This window comes from Rhopalosiphum padi, chromosome 3 (genome assembly GCF_020882245.1).
Source record: "Rhopalosiphum padi isolate XX-2018 chromosome 3, ASM2088224v1, whole genome shotgun sequence".
Lineage (NCBI taxonomy): Eukaryota > Metazoa > Arthropoda > Insecta > Hemiptera > Aphididae > Rhopalosiphum > Rhopalosiphum padi.
Window position 1 is genome coordinate 43,346,578 of NC_083599.1, and position 18,059 is coordinate 43,364,636.

Consider the following 18,059-nt stretch of genomic DNA (forward strand, 5'->3'; position numbering starts at 1 on the left):
CGCTTTTGGCTGAATATTTACGGCATATTTTGATACTTTGTAGTGCTTAAAAATCCGCGTTCTACTTATGTCATTATACCTATTTAGAAAAGTTAATATTGTGAATAATTAACAGGTTTCTCAAAGAACACATTAATAAATGTTAACACCAAAAATATAAAATGATTTTTTTTTTCAGAATTTAATGAATATATCAATATTGTTCCATATTGGTCACTCAAAATCTATTATAAAAGTATTTTTGGGACTAATTATTAATAATACAAATATGAAGTTACTTATGAAATATTAAATATTTACACTGTTATGTGTGGATCGAGGATAAATTATAATTATAAATATGTACAGCCCAAAATAATAAGCTGAAAAATATAAGTATTTTAATTTCAAACATATATAAATACTAGCTGACCCGGCAAACGTTGTTTTGCCATATAAATTATTTCTAGGGAATTTGTAGTGTAGAAAAAAATAACCAACTTATTGTAAGTGTATATAGGTAGATCAATTACCCGGCGTTGCCCGGAAACAAATTCGTGACAAATGAAATAAAGCCATGTATTACCATTTACATTTGCGTTACCATTTGCGGTGAATTTCTATAGAATATGCGAGAAATTGTGTTTTAATAAGTCTTTTAATAAGTTATTATTAGTACTGTTTACTATTTAAATGCAGGCATCTTGAATATTCGACAATTCATCGATAGTCGATACACAAACATTAAGCAGCGTTCCGACTTTTACGAAGCTTCTCTTAAAATGTCGGTCGGTGCGTCCTTCGTTCACTATAATGCGGTGAATTTCTATAGAATATGCGAGAAATTGTGTTTTTTTTGTATTAACATAGATTATATTATTTTATGCACTTGAGTTATTATTGATTAGATAATACTATAGTATCCGAGAAATTGTGTTATTTTTGTATTAACATAGATTATATTATTTTTTATATTTAATCTATGGTATTGATTTAAGTTAAAATATAATAATTAAATAATTATAATTATAGTTTTCCATTAGCAACGAATAACGATATGAACTATCACGTCGCGCAACGGTGATATGGAAGGGGAAGTTTGGGCGGCCACGTCTAGCCGCCGTCCGTTGCCGTACCGCGAACCTCACCCACCCAGTCTACGTAACTGGTCATTTTTTATGATAATTGATAACTCCTTTGTTTTTAAAGTTAGAGAATCGATCAAAAGCCATAAACCTTCTCCGCAATGAGCTCTTCAATTTAAAAAAAAAATCATAACGATCGGTTCAGTAGTTTCCGAGAACATATCACTCAAAGGTTTTCATTTTCACATTTATATATTATTAGATAATCCATACATCGGCTGTCAAATATTTCAGATTTTCCAAAGCCAACTACCGTTTTAAAAGTGGTCCCGACTTTATAAGTATTTTTAAAAAATTACCAAACTCGTCGACGGCGCACCTCGTATTTCAACGAGCGGCCGGGCTTTCGTAAGCTCCTGATATTTTTCCGGGACGACTAGCCGCGTCTGATTGCATATTATTATTCTCCTCGTCAATACCGAAATTTTCATATCGCTTAAAAAGTGCCGACGGACTTGTAACTATTTTTAAAAAATTACCAAACTGTTGTTGGATATTGTTTAAATTGATTTTTATTGCTGTTGTTTTGCGCTATCTATCGGTCAAATATGATTTTAATATATTTCGTAGATTTTCATGCGTTTGGGAACCCTGCACCACCTTGCTATCGAACATACGTCAAAATTCGCTTTATCAATTATCATATATTATAAATTATGATAATGAATTATTAACCATGGTTTATAAGGTTACCACTTCGAATGCAGACAATTAATAATTGCGGTTAGGTTAAATTCTTAAGTGAACGATGAAATTTTAATATTTTGGATTTTTGAACTTTTTTAAGTACCTAGTTTCTGTATAATTAAATAATGTTAAGTTCACTATAGATACAGAACACAAATTATTAATTTTGTACTAAATTAATTCCACTGGTGATTCTGTTTCATATCTCTGCCACAAAATCTTTACTTAACACATGCAAGTGTAATTGATTCATAGATGTAAAAGCATAGTACTGCATTGTATTTACAAAAAGCAAGTTAAACTCATGCTATCTACAACAAACACATTCAAACCTTCATAACTCAAATCATGTAAGTTCTATAGTGTTAAAATTTATTACATATGAAAGGTTTATTTAAAGTTATTTTTTTCTTTTCTCATAAACATAAAGTGCATCCCTCATTTAATAATAAGGAAGCTGCTACTTCAGGTCTGCGTTCCATATTAAATGATAGAATTCGGCGTTTTCTCAGGAGTTCATTTTCTGCGGCTGGTTCAGATATTAAATATGTGATCTATCTAAACCTAAGGATTTTTTTATTCCTATAAATAATTATTTTGTATTCAAACCTAGATTACATACTTAAGACTTGTATTAATATATAAACTTTAATTAAGTTATTTAATTTAATTTTGTATAATCAAGAAATATGAAATACTGAATCTGTTCACTAAAGTAAACATGTCACATCTTTTTACTCAATAATGTATTCTTCAATTCATATAGCTTAACAAATATATTTTGACTATTTAATGTATAATTGAATAATTTTTTTCACGTATTTAATGACAAAAATAAGTAACATATAAAATATATGTATTATAATATAATTTACAATCGATTTTAATAAGTATGTATGCTTTTGAAACTGCATTTAAGTCAAAAAATATTACAAATAATTGTTCTTGAAAAATCCACACATCTTTTGTCAATACTTATTAGAAATATACAATATAATTACAAGTTTTTTGTTACACACATTTAAACAACAAGGAGGAGACTTAGCACCCTCAAAATGTATTTTATTACCCACAAATGATTAAGATTATTTAAGAATGAATAATAATTTAAGCAATAAAATGTGACATATAGAGTTATTCAAAAATGAATTGTATAAATATAAAATTGGTGATTAAAATGCATTCAGTATTTTTAGTATACCAAAAAAAGTATCTAGACCTACGCGTACAGTTATTAGTTTATTACTATTGAAAATTAAAATAGGCATCTATTTGTGCAGCTGCAGTTCCTCTAATATTTTAGACCTAGTTGCATCAATAGTTAGACATTACACAGATTAACCAATGGCCTCACAAACATAATATTTTTGGTCATTTAGGTTTTAATTGTTGTGAGTAGCTTCTATGTTTTCTATTATATTGTTATACGTTGGTTTATGATCCTTTTGGGTTTCATTGAATATTTTTTATTGATATAATCTTAAGTACAAAAATATCATATAATTTTAATATTTATGACTATTGACTACATCACTAGATGGTGTTGAACCAAATCATTCTTTAAAATTAGCTGAGGATTAAATGTATGTGTAATTAATTTTTTAATAATTCTTTACCATTTTGTGGAATTGTTGTGCAACATGCACATTGCACAATGACAGTTTTAGAAATTAATCATTAAATTATCATTCGTTATATCTCAATAATTTACAGAATCATGACATCCATATTATTGCAGCTAAAGTTGTGCATGAGAGCTAAGTGTGATAAAACTTAGTAAATTCTGCTGAACAGGTGTCACTAGTGGTATGTAAACATATATATTATTTTACTTAAATTGTATTACTTTCATAATATTAATAATTTTTGAATGGCCCACGCTGGAATTTCCAGCAGGGCCTTATATTTATCAAATGTCTACTTATACGAATACGATCCCTATAATCAAGATTTTCCCTACTTATTATTTTACTTAACTAATTTTCAATTTTCATTCACGTTTTCTCGGCCACCTGGTGGTCCTACCACAATTTATCACAGAGGTCATAATATTCTACAAGCGATTCTACACTAAAATCAGTTTTTCAATTTTTAATAATTCGTTATATCTCAATAATTTACAGAATCATGACATCCACATTGTTGCAGCTACAGTTGTGCACGAGAGCAAAGTATGATATGACTTATTAATTTCTGCTGAACAGGTGTCACCAGTGGTAAGTAAATATATTTTGAAAATTAAAATTTCGTGATAATAAATCTGGTTGTTATCACGGGGTCCAACTGCCCGTGCCCCCCACCATGACACGTAAATGATAATAACGTAAATATTATAATTTCAAATGTGTAATTATCATAGACCATCTAATACAACTCATAAACCACACTTAAACCATCTTATACCACTTACCATGATAAAATAGAAAATCTATTAAGTAACATAGATAATAAAGATAACTAGATAGCGCTGTAATCGTATGGATACCCACCACCATAATATTTACAAGACATTTTTGATCACCATTTCAAAATAGCAGGTACAAAAACCTTGGGTTGAAGGTTGAACGATATCGTATTTATTAGTTATAACTTCTGGTCTTTACGAACGAAAAATACTATGTAGGTACCTACCTATAAACAGTAGCACAATTACTTATGAGAAACCACCAAACTTTGAGGCACTGTATCTCGCTAATGGAATAACAAAAAATGAAAATTTTAACGTTATAATTCATAAAAAAAATAATTTTATTATTTTATAAGATTTTTATTATGGGTTGCCATTTGAAAATCAAAAGTTGATAATAGTTTGACCAATAACATAAAAGGGTGAAAAAAATTAAGTGTTATACAAATGTAGAAAAGTATGCAACTAAAATTTTTAGAAAAAAAAATTTGGTAAAACGTCTATACTTTCAGAAATAATGAGTATTCTTCGATAAAAAAATCACCCTGTGTAGTATTATTATAGTTAGAAATACATTAATATATTTTAGGATAAATGTACATTGAATATTGTCGGAATAAGACTGCCCGTCAAGGTTGTCGTCTATAAAATTCGGCACCGATGGTTTTAATGGTCATCACCCACGTGGTGACCGTTATACAAGCATTGTGAGACGTGTAGTTTCATCAAAGTGCTGGATGATGGTACGGGACCGTGAGATAGTTTTTTTATTGATATATTTAATGTATTAAAAATTATAATACTTATATAAAACAATAGTAGCAATGGATCTAAATCTAATGATTTCTTTGCCTAAAAGCAGTTATTTTTTTGTTTCAATTTAAAATATCAACTATGAGTTATTAAATATAAATAAATGATACAAATTAACATGAATGAATCAGTATTTTATTTAGAAGAAGCAGCTAATTGCTTCATTCGGTTTAATGCACTACTCTGGACTTAACAAATTGAATGTCTGATTAAGTAATATCTCGTCACAACTTCCGTAAGTATGGCGCAATATGCATTTCAAAGGCCTGCCAGGAGTTTATCGATCAAGTCTGACTAAAGACACTTTATCAGTTGGTTGAACTGTATCATAATCCTTAGTATCGGAAAATGTCAAGGCTAATACTCCTCGTTTTTTCAAATTGTTTTCATGAATACGGGCAAAAGATTTAACAATGATCGTATGTCCTCCCAAATGAAGTGGTTCTAAAGCGGCATGTTCTCTGCTACTTCCTTCATCATAGTTTTCATCACCAAACACTATCCATAATATACCTTTAGCTTTGTATGCTCTGGCTGTGTCTGGAACTTCACCCTAGTCTCCAGTACATTGGTTTTGTACCTTATTCATTTCATTATTCTGAATTGGTTGCACTAGAATAATAAATAAAATAATTGTATTTTATCTATTTTGATAAGGACAAAGTTATAATAACTTACGTTAAGAACATGTTATTTGATATATTGTCCAAATGACCTCGGTATTTTAACCATGGGCCGGCCGCAGAAATGTGATCAGTAGTACATTTACCTTTCACTTTAATAAGTATTGTAAGATCTTCCAAATCTTTTCCATCCCAAACTTTAAATGGTTCTAATAATTGGAGATGATTGGATTTTGGGTCTACTACCACACTCACAGCTGATCCATCAGCAGGTGGCGCTTGGTAAGTATCTTGACCGGGATCAAATCCTTTTGCGGGTAATTCATCACCCAATGGATTACTTAATTTAAATTCTTTACCATCAGCTCTCTTGATTGAATCTTTTGTGGGATCAAAGTCCAAACGCGCTTCAATGGCTAAAGCAGTAACTAGCTCTGGAGAGGTGACAAAGGCATGAGTTGCTGCATTGGCATATCATTACGTCCAGTAAAGTTTATATTGTACGAACTGACAATGGTGTTCTTTTCACCCTTTTTGACATCTTTACGATCCCATTGACCAATACATGGACCGCAAGCATTAGCTAATACAGTACCACCAAATTCTCTCAATATTTGTGTAATTCCATCTCTTTCAATTGTTGCCCTAATTTGTTCAGAACCAGGAGTAACATTAAATAGAATTTTTTATTTACGCCCGTGAGCTAAGGCTTCTTTTGCAATTGTAGCACATCTCGACATGTCTTCATAACTTGAATTAGTGCAGCTTTCAATAAGAATAACTATGACTTCCACAGGCCAATCGTTTTTCTTGGCATTGTTTCCTAGTTATGAAATAGGATGTGCAAGATCTGGTGTGAAGGGTCCATTAACATGAGGCTCCAGTGTTGTCAAATCAATTTCAATTAACTGGTCATAATGACTGCTATTATCACATCAACAGCACCGCCAACTGCAATACACAAGCCACCAAGTCCACCGCCATTAGGTGTATGGGAGTCAGTACCAATCATCAATAACCCAGGAAAAGCATAGTTTTCCAGAATAATTTGATGAATAATTCCAGATCCTGGGTGCCAAAATCCAACTCCATATTTTGCTTCAGCGGTTTTCAAAAAGTTGTAAACTTCTTCATTCATTTCTTTAGCCCTTTTCAAGTCCTCAACTCCACCTACTTGAGCTTCAATTAAATGATCACAGTGAATCGTGGAAGGAACAGCAACCTTTGGCAAACCTGATGATATAAACTGCAACATAGCCATTTGAGCAGTAGCATCTTGCATTGCCACACGATCAGGCCTTAATTGTAAGATACACCACGCTTGATATCTTGATTAACAGGATCATCCAAATGAGAATAAAGCACTTTTTTTGCCAAAGACAACGGCTTTCCTAATCTATCGGCAACAATTTTGATACGCTTCTCTAGAGTTTCGTATGGCAGGGGATTGGAGTCAAACTTGCTCATAGCTACATTGCTTGCACCAAATACGGCCGACGATGAGTGGAAACATCTTTGCTGGATTACACCGGATACCAGTTTGTATGCCATAGTGTACAATTCGTCGACTGTTTGCAAACTGAACTGATGATGAATGGAAAACGGATTGATATTTGAGCTCAAGGTGAATGATCGATCCTTCGAACGCGATCAGTACGTAACAATTTAAAAGCAAAACAACAATATGAATAAATAATAATACTGACTTTCGTATACAGTAAGAACGAGTTTTGACAAATTTTGAGGATAGGGTATTGCTGTCGGACGGATACTACGTCACTACTCAGTGATACATACTACACAGAACAAGAACCATTCTTTAGTTCAATATTTATAAACTGTGGCAAAAACAAAGAAATAGGGTACATCGAAAATTATTCATAGCTATCCAGAACCAGAACACAGTTTCCTACCATGTGATAGAAACTTTGGTCACATTGAAAAACAAAAAAAGCGTTAAGAAAGAGTGTTTTTACCTATTACATATCAAAATATAGTTCCTAAGACATGTAGAAAATTTGTTGTGATAAATGTTACTCAAGATAATATTTTAAACTACTCTGATCATTTAAAAAAAAATTCAAAGCACAAAATAAATTGACCCTAATGATGTATGATTTATTCATTAGAAGGATTATCCCTTACAGACCAACAAGGCACGATCGTGAGGGTATAGTTTTTTTTTTCGTTGTTATATTTATTCTACTTTGTTCAGACTGGTCTCGCACGATTGTGAAAATTACGTTACATCGATTTAGTTTATTTTTAAAAGTAATTTGGTAAAATACAGCCATGCTTCATGTATTATTAGTTTAGGATTTTTATCAGTTTTAGATAGTCTTGGTGTTCGGGTTCTTTTCTTAGTATATGTTTGCGATGAATACCACATTACCACTACTAGTTTATCTAAAAAAAAAAAAATATACTATCTTTAGGAACTGTTAGGAGAAATAGATTAAAAATGTAATGTTGCCTGAACATTCCTTACTAATGAAAAAGCCAAGAGGTACAACTGCTCATTGTGTGTCAAAAGTCAGAGGTATTGATATTGTTGCTGTTACATGGAAAGACACAAAAATTGTTAGTTTGCTATCAACATTTGCTGCTGTAGATCCGGTAGTCAAAGTCAGTAGGTTTGATAGAAAACAAAAAAAAAGGTAGAGGTTGATTGTCCAAACATAACATTTTTTTTTCTTTTAAATATGTATATTTTCTATAAATGTATGTTTAATTCTATGCCTAATTATTATGTATATCTAAGTTCTGTTTATTCACAATATGTAGATCCCTATATCACCCCCTCGTGTGGTTCCCGGTTATTGTTGGTCCCTTTCCAGAAAACTATTATAGGTACCCTTTTCCCCGGGACAGAAAAGCTGTTAGGTAAATTACTGTCATGGACAAAGTTTTGGGACTTCAAGCATTTACTTATTTTATTGACTTGACATTAACTCTAGTTATGTTATGGAAACGGCAGTTTAAGCATCAGCTCACTCATGCGAGTTTAGCTTTTTCAATCCCATTTATCAAACAGTCAAACTCACTACTAAACTTCTGTTTCAAGGAAAAGTATCTAAGAAAATTCACAGGAACGTGATCTATACAGCACGATCGTGGCCACGGTCAATGAATACTAACAATAGGCTATATATTTACACTTCCTTCTATCCAGTTAAATTTTCATGAGCAAACTTATACAAGCCATTAATAAAACAAAGTATAGAAATTAAAAATATAAAATGATTATAAGACACTACAGGAACCTAAATGCTGGAACGTTTGTATGAAGGACAATAGCTGTCATGACTATTTTATTATTAGCATTAATAATAAATCTATCCAAATCTAACATGTATAAAACTAGTAAATACCACAAATCTGTGTGTAGTTTCGTAATAATGAAGACTTCCGTGATGAATACTTTAGTTAGTGTACGAACTAAGCTCTAGCTTGAAAGAAATGATTCGGAACCCCAGATACATCGCCTATACAGTCTATAATTTCTGTTATAACCTCACTTCAATTAACCAGAGATTTGAGATAATTCTCATCCTGGAGGGTGGGTTATAGGTCTGATCTTTACCCAGGCTCCTAACCAATGGTTTATTTTTATACATATTCCATACCGTTTTAAATCAATTTTTCGAACTCAATCCGCGGACCAACAAATTAAGTCAAAATGGCGGATGGTCATACTGCAATATCCAGTGGTAACTACACATTAGAAGCAGGATTGGCGCATTCGACATCAAATTCGAAGCAACCATCCTTCTTAAGCAACTAATATTTCGACGCATACACGACTTCTTTGTAAATAATTAAATCCCTTGGGTCAACACTCAACATGCTGAAAAGCTCAATCACCCACTACCTACCGACCTGGAACAATTAGAATTTGGGGATGACACCGAAACTCATCAAAGTATTAAACAATACGTGTTAGTATTCAGTGAAAAAGTAGGACGTACCAACTTAGTTGAACTCGAAATTGTGCTTAAAGATTAATCGCGCTAAAACCATATATTCAACAGAAACATACTGCTATCGATGATATGGTGCGCGATATGGAACTCCTGGGGCTCGTAGAACCAAGTACTACCACTGTAGGCCGGCCCCAGTAGTATTGGAAAAGAATAAAAGACGGATCTTTCCTTCCGCTTCTGTGTTGACTATAGATGGCTTAACGACTTGACGTGTCCAATGCGTACCCGATGCCGGAGTTAAAGACAATTATTAGGCAAATGTGAGGCACGAAAATGTTTGGTGTTTTTGATTTATGAAGCGAATACTGGCAAGTACCACCACGAAAATATACAGCTTTCCGGATACGTAGAGGTCTTCTTCAATTCCGAGTTTTTCCTTTCGGTCACAAAAACGGTCTAATACTCTAATGACTTTCGGAAGACTCATGAATGGAGTCATGAGGTGGTACCAGGACGAGTTGATAGTATTAAAACTAATTGAGAGATGAAATTATTTAAATCTGGAATATCCATTGTATTTAAATTAATTAATTTCATATTTTAAGAAATTCAAACATAAGCTAGAAAACTACATAAAAGCAAAAATAACCCAGTGGTAATTGGAAAAAGTTAGTATTGTATAAATATGTTTTATTGGTATTCCGGAAATTGATCAAATTCAAGAATTATATACATCAATTTACTATATCTCCATAGTATAATTGATTAATGTTGAATGGTTTTTATCATTACAATAAGATGTATCTGATGTAAAACTGAACTTAGATACATATGAAGATTAAAATCCAAAAGGAACATGCTTTTATTAGCTCTTCATGATCGAATTACTATATTCAAAACAGCTAGATAAAAAGAAGAAGAAAATTGTACATTTTCAAAGAATTTTCACACTACTAAAATATATCGTAATCTGTGGAACAAAAGAGCGTCTTATACGATTAGATAAAGAAAAACCGATTGTTTTAACAAGTGACTCTTACAGATTAGTAAAGACTGTTATAATTTTAAAAATACTCACAAAAGTATCTATTCAAACTTACTTAAGCTAGAAAACTACATAAAAGCAAAAATAACCCAAATGGTAATTGGAGAATGTCAGTATTCCAGGAATATGTCAAATACAAACATTTTTTAACACACATATTATGTAGTATGTTATAATTTATGATTATCTTGGAAAACTTAAACAAATTTATTTGAGTAAAACAAAAAGTGCAATGATAAATGAACCAACAAATCTTAAAATTTTCCCAGTTTTACTTAATGCAACAACCTATAGGCTATAAGTAATGAAAAGACAAAATAAATATAATTACAATTAACTGAAATGAACTTATATTAACTTATTCATATTTATTATATTATTTTACATTGTGAATAATATATTCATGGTTCTTAAAAACCCCATAAAACAATTTTTAATTAAAACTAAATAACTACTATAACAACTATGTTTTTCGTTTAAATTAGTAATTTAAATTGTTAATCAAGTTAATTTTTCAAAAATTTCAATGAAATAACTTATTCATCTAGAAACATTTAATTCAATTCAAATAAATTAGTTAAAAAACTAATTATTTTCAATAAATTACATTGTAGACACTCAATACATATTCCATATCAAAAGTATTTGTGCATAGTAAAAAATGACTAAATATATTCAAAAAATTTGAAACATATTCAAAAGCTCAACATTTATAAACTCATTACGATTTAACGATTCGATGTAATTATAACACCTATTTTACTTTTGTCTATAAGGCGGATTTCTATGCAATTGCATATTTTTGGATTTTTGCCAGTAATCCTTACAAATCATAGTAGTTTGAAGTTACTGGCCAATTTTTTTCCAATATTGTTGTATATTTTTACGCTTTTGGCTGAATATTTACGGCATATTTTGATACTTTGTAGTGCTTAAAAATCCGCGTTCTACTTATGTCATTATACCTATTTAGAAAAGTTAATATTGTGAATAATTAACAGGTTTTTCAAAGAACACATTAATAAATGTTAACACCAAAAATATAAAATGATTTTTTTTTCAGAATTTAATGAATATATCAATATTGTTCCATATTGGTCACTCAAAATCTATTATAAAAGTATTTTTGGGACTAATTAGTTATAATACAAATATGAAGTTACTTATGAAATATAGTTAGCGATTACTATTAGAGCAATTAAAGATCATTGTTATGTTTCATTTACCTTTTGTTTCTCCTTAAGGGCTAAATTTAAATTTTAAGCATTTGATTGGTTTATCTTTTTATCTTTATATTTATATTAATTTCAACAATCTCATAACTTTCATGACTGATTGTAAAAATATTTGTTATAAAAACTTTTACAATTTGAATATTCTTCCAGGAAACATTAATTATTAATTTATTTAGTAATCAAATATTACTATAATATATAATTTTTCTGTTGGTTTAGTAGATCTTTACTTTATTCAATTTAATAAAATGGGTTTTTAGTGAAACTATGAAAGAGCATTCTGTAGTTATTTTTGTGTTGAACTGTCTTTATGTATGCTTATAATACCCAATTTGGAAACAAACATAAAATTGCAATTTATACATTTTACTGTAAAATCATAATTTTCCACAAATTTCAACTAATCTTTAAAATGTGTATAGTGTACCAGTAGATACTAAATTATTGAACAACTGTTAAATTTCTATTATTTAATACCTTCATTTAGTAACTTTTACTGTGTAAATGTATTAAATTAGATATTCCATTTTGTATCAACACATGATATTAGATTAAATTACTATCAATTATAGATATATATTATATACCAATTCCGGATTAATAGAATAATTACCTATATAAACATGAATTTTATTTCAAAATAAATTTTAATATTTTGATGAATGAACACTTACCACAAGTATAATACTTATGGGTGTATATCTAATCTGTACATCCAATTATTCGGAGAAATCCAGTTCTGTTAATTCTTTTAACTAAATTTAAATACTGAGTCTTATAATAGTTATTAATTATCACGTTTAGAAATCACGTGGTCAGATATATCACATATGTCAGAAGTTAATGAGGACCACTTACCTATATTACCAGTTTACTACAATACTCAACATTATTAAACATGTTAAAATACATTCATTATTTTGCACTAGGCTTAGTAGGTAGCTATTAAATTCATAACCCCTTAATTTCCGATCATGAGAACTATATTATATTATAGCACGTAGAATGTTCTCAGAAATCGGTAGTTGTGAAATAGCATACAATATGACACACAGGCAACTGATATGAACATTGTACCAAAAAATGCAATCCTTAGGTTTCTTTATTATTTATAGTACAGCTATTAAAACTCTACGATAAGTGATCGTTGCTACAAATGATTTTTTGGAATCAATAGGTACGTGGTCGTGGTATTCTTTCATATATGATCTAGGTAATAAATAAAATAGTGCTGCATTTGTTAAACAGTAGATGACATTAATTCGCCATTAATGCTGTTTTGTTAAATCATAGCTAAATATAATTTAATATAATATAAACGGCTCCGTTGCATGTCCTTACTAAAATTATATCTTACACGGATATACGCCAATTCATGAGTGACAACAGTCTTATTTATAAACTATTGTAACAAATTGTTCAGACCAAATAGTATATAAATCTGTCCAATTAAAATAAACTAATACAAGTAGGTATTAACTCTTATGCTATTCAACCATACTACTTAGACACGTCAACATTAGTACAGTGTAGTTGTTCACTAATTGTTGCGTTCAAGAATACTGCATTATTTCTTTTAACACTACCGACCAACAACAAATAATATAGGTATGGACAAGTTCCGTTTTTTCGTAGAAGCCAGGTATTTAACCACATGCATTACTACAACATTAATTCTCTTGAATGTTCAATAATTTATAAGTAGTTGGTAAAAAATTGATTCTAGTATTAATAATCAATGATACTATTAAATATTAGATTGCATATGAGAACAACTCGGTAAAGCATAAACACGCTGCGCAGCACCATCCATCATCAGAGACCAGCGAGCCATGGAATACGCATTTTGCGGACAGAGCGGACAACGGTCAATCACAAAATGATTAGTATTTAGTGAATAGAAAAACTAGACTAGCTCGTTGCGCCGCTGTTACTAACGGCGAATGCAGCGAGCTCAACGTTACCCATCGATACTAATTACACGCCGACAGCGCTCTACGGCGTAATAAGACACTAATTCAATATTCATCATACCGTCGATAATCTTATGGTTGAACGTTGAACAATCTATATGCTGTGGATTCTAAATAATATTGTTTATGATGCATTTAGAAATTTATAAACTTAGTATAAAATAATATATTACATATTATTTTTGCTATTGGAACATCTAGTTTAGCGCCCACCTGAATTATTCAATTTTTCCTTCGAAAACCTACGTATTTATCGAGTTTATAACGATGGTGCAAAACATTAGTTTTTGAGTAAGCCTTGCGAAAATTGAGATTTTGGTGTTTTGCGTATGCGCACAACGCTCTTATAATGAATTTTTCAATTATTTTTTTTTCGAAACCTAGGTAAATCAACGTTTTATAAAATATGGTGTAAAAATGAACTATCGGAAATCAATAGTTTTTAAGTTATTGGCTTATGAACTTAGCAATAATCGGTATTTTACGCATTCGTACAAAGCTCTATTTCATCGTGCTATTAAAACTTTGCTGTTTTACTAACACTCTTTTTTTGAATTTTTGTTTGTTTTAACGTACATGTTAAGTATGCTGAAAACGACAAGGAAGTCAGAATTTGGCTAAACTATTATAACAAATTTGAATTAATGGTATTTTCAAATACGCCAGACGCGGTCACTCGCTCGCTAGGACAATCGAAAACATCCCTCGACTTGCTATGTAAAACCACTATAGGTGGGTTTCGAGTTAAAACAAAATTATTATAACCTCTTCAGACCTAGTGTGCTTACAACAGGACAATGTTATATTCTACTAAACGCCCGATACCAAATTTTAAAAAAACATATTAGATAACTGATGTCCCAATTTGTACACAATTGATTACTTGGGTTAATCGTCATTGTTTTATTTTAAGAAAATAATATATTATTGCTGTAACAGCTGAATCTTAATTTTAATAAGATTATGTATCTACTGTTAGTAACTAGTGTATATTTAATTTTTTATAATAGTTATGAGCCCAATGAAATACTAAAATAAACTTAGAACATTTTTTCTAAAATTAAAATATTTTTAACACAAAATATTACAATGTTTTAACCATTGTTATTCTAAATTAGACTAGAGAGCGCGAATAAACATCAAAGAACTTTATCAATAAGGTAATATTTTGCTTTTTGTATTAAATATACATTTAAATAGTATACTCAAAGTTGGAGATTCGGTATATACTATGTAACCATCACGTTCACAATCAACTCGGTCCACGCGTGTCGTCTATTTTTGCTATTTCTAATTGTAATCACCTTTTTATTTTAAAATAATACTTAACTAAAATTAACAATTTCAAAACTTACATCACAAGAAATTATGTACATTGCTGGGTCAATAGGAACATGTTTTTGAAAAAATATATTTTTTTTATTTTTTATTTTTTATTAGAAAATATACAATCTATACCCAAAGGCATAATAAGAATATGTGCTACATTATATTAAAAAAAAACATGAATAGGGTGAGGGAAGAAGCCATCCAGTGATCGCACTTTCTTTTGTTTAAATATATGTGTAACTATATATTTTTTCTAATTATTATCATTTTTTTTTTTTTTTTCGTTATTCATTTAGAAGATCTCTACACCAGTTTCTTTTTAAACGCCGTGGAGGGTTTCCAGGAATTGTGCGAGTGGCTAGGCCGGATATCAGAGGATTTGAGTGACCAGACAGTTTGTTGAAAAAACGTTTGTAATATGTTTTAGCTTCTTCGTGTATAGTTTTCATTTTTAAGTCGGTGTGGAGAGTAAAATTAGAGATATAAGGGGGGGCATTTGTGATGGAGCGTAAGATATTATTTTGAACGGTTTGTATTTTGTTAAGATTGGATTTTTTGGCATTACCCCACAGTTGGAGCCCATATGTCCACATAGGCTTAATTAAGGATTTATAAATAAGCAGTTTGATATTTAATTTTGTATGTTTGTTAATTAATAGTGTTTTGAGCAACCGGATACGCGCATTTAGGGCGAGTTTTTTTTCCTTTACATGTTGCGCCCAGGTAAGGCGACGATAAATGGTTAGTCCTAGATACTTAACAGATTGAGTTGAAGGTATAGGTATATCGGCTAAGGTAACTTCAGGACAGGGAGAAAGGCGAAGAGTGAAGGTAGTGATTTAGATTGATTTACTTTAACTCTCCAATTATCGTACCAGTTTGACAATAGGTTAAGGTGGTGTTGAAGGTTTAGGGAAGCAGAAATTGGATCTTCATGCATAGCTATAATTACCTTGTCATCCGCAAACTCGGCTACAGTTGTATTTAGAGAGGTAGGTTGATCAGCGGCATATATATTATATAAAATTGGCGAGAATATGCCACCCTGTGGGACTCCTGCATTAATGTTTGCAATGTTTGAAACGGAAGAACCAAACCTGACTTGGAAGTGACGGTCGGTTAGATATGATTTTATCAGCAAGTAGTATGTTGGTGGCAGAAAAAGTTTTAATTTATAGAGAAGGCCTTCATGCCAGACTCGATCAAACGCTTGAGACACATCGAGAAATACGCATGAGCAGTATTTTTTTTTTCAAGTGAAAGGGATATGGCGTCAACTAATCTATGTAGCTGATGTGTTGTAGAGTGATTGGCACGAAAACCAAATTGAGTATTAGGAAGTACATTATTAGAGTAAATGCAAAGAAGGATTCTTTTTAGTATTAGTCTTTCAAAAATTTTTGCGAAGAAGGGCAGGAGGCTTATAGGTCGATAGGAAGAAGGTAGATCAGGAGGTTTTTTTGGTTTATGGAATAGAATGATGATTGAAAATTTCCAAAGTAGAGGGAAATATGTCAATCTTAGTGCAGCATTAAATAAGACTGTTAGGAGAATGATCGCTCTTTTTGGGAGGCACCTGGCTACTTCCGCAGTTATTAAATCATAGCCTGGAGATTTCTCACGGCTGTATTTCTGTATAGCATATTTAACATCATGCGTTTGTTAGCTATCAGGATGCGGATATGTTCTAGAATTGAGAAGGAATTATTTGAAAGCTGCGCTTGAGTAGGTATAGCCTCCCAAGCTGCTGATTGGATTACGTTTGTGAACTTATTTATTGCATCGTCAATTTCTTGAGGTGATTTGAGACTAACTTTCATATCTATATTTTTTATCAACTAGATCGTGAAATCTACGCCTATCTGTATTCGGATGAAATAGTTTAGGTAGTGAAGCACTTACTGTTAAAAGTACGGCTGAGTGATCCGAGGTGGGTTCAAGAAGATTTCCAGTCGTGAGGAATAAGTTTGATGGTGTATTGGAGACAAAGATATCTAGTATATCAGGCTTTTTACGTAGGGAAGTAGGCCAGTATGTTGGTCCTGGTGGAGCTAGAATATTGTAGCCTTTCAGATTTGTGTAATTATAAAGTACCAAACCTCTGGGGTTATTTGCACGACAGCCCCAGTTAATATGCTTGGCATTGTAATCACCCCCTATTATAAAATTATGACTAAGGGTACTAAAATAATCAACATAATTTTGTATGTTCATATTATGTCTTGGAGGGGAATAGATTGCTGCTATTTTAGTTGGTATGTTATTGAGATAAAGTAGAATGGCACATGATTGTAAATAGAGTTGGCAGAAGTTCGTGAGGTACTGATACTGCAGGGAGGACTTAATATAAATCGCAGCACCTCCATGGGCTGTATTGTCCGGATGGTTTGATTTCAAAAGATTATATCCAGTAATGGGAACGTAGGAGTGTTTAGTAAAACGAGTTTCAGAAATTAGCGCAATATCTATGCGCTTTTCCTGAAGGACTAGTTGCAATTCGTTTATGTGATTCTTAAGACCGTTGGCATTAAATTGGAGAATTAAGATAGAGTTACTTGTAGAAGAGGTCATTATTCTTTATCTAAAAGATTTGAAACTACTTTAGTGAGAAGAGTTATTAATGGGCTTATTAATTGTTTAAACTCATTCATGAAACTCGCTAATAGTAAATTAATATCTGGAGGAGGAGAAACTGTATTATTGGCGTTGGAGTTGGAAGTAGCTTGGGCGTAGGTATAATTTGCAGTGGGTGGGTGTGTCGAGGAGGCTTTCACTGGTTGTGTTTCTTGTACATGTATATTTTTAGGATTAAAATTATTAGCTACCTTATTATTTGACATTGGTTTTTTACGTCGTTGGAGATCCCTGTAGATTGATCAGCCTTTGTAGTTTGAAGGATG

The 18,059-nt window shown here is 31.3% G+C and overlaps 1 pseudogene; it reads right to left on the reverse strand.

Moving 5' to 3' along the window:
- Positions 1-5,166: 5,166 nt before the first annotated feature.
- LOC132925061 (probable aconitate hydratase, mitochondrial) lies at positions 5,167-7,205 on the reverse strand (annotated as a pseudogene).
- Between the last annotated feature and the right edge of the window lie 10,854 nt (positions 7,206-18,059).